Genomic DNA, 642 nt, shown 5'->3' on the forward strand with positions numbered 1-642 from the left:
AGTGGAAGAGGTTTGGTCAGCACCACTCTTTTTCCTCAATCATATTCCATGACCTCAGACCCAAGTCCCATTTGCTATGATATCATTTTATTAGTTTCCTATACTTTTTAAAATGTATCATGGATAAGTTTTTGTTAGTTGTGAACCTAAGCCCCTCTTTCCCATAAGCCTTCTCATTTTTATTGTATGATTTTCGCATAGCAGGGTGATTTCTTTTAACATCATCTATGTTGTGTTATAGGAGAAATAGCTGTACACTCTAGGTCCAGTCTTTCCCGTGTCACACCCTTGGCTACAGAAATGTATCACTTTCCATTAGTTGTATTCCAAAGTTCCCCAGGGAGTCCAAACATTTCTGCTCCAAATATAATGGAGAAAGGAAGGAACAAAATAAGAGGGGCATGGTACTTGTAACTCATCCCATTAAAACTTGGTTAATGGTAGGTCCCACCATTGTCCTTCCTGTAAGAGACATAATTGAACGTTCAATATCCAAAGTGCATCCATTTATGCTTTGGAAGGAAGAAAGGAAAGAACGAAGGAAGGAAGGAAGGTAGGAAGGAAGGGAGGGAGGGAGGGAGGGAGGGAGGGAGGGAGGAAGGAAGGAAGGAAGGAAGGAAGGAAGGAAGGAAGGAAGGAAGG

Source organism: Petaurus breviceps, unplaced genomic scaffold (genome assembly GCF_028583685.1).
Source record: "Petaurus breviceps papuanus isolate PSGF00001 unplaced genomic scaffold, PetGlider_PUasm1.0 38, whole genome shotgun sequence".
NCBI classification, from domain to species: Eukaryota; Metazoa; Chordata; class Mammalia; order Diprotodontia; family Petauridae; genus Petaurus; species Petaurus breviceps.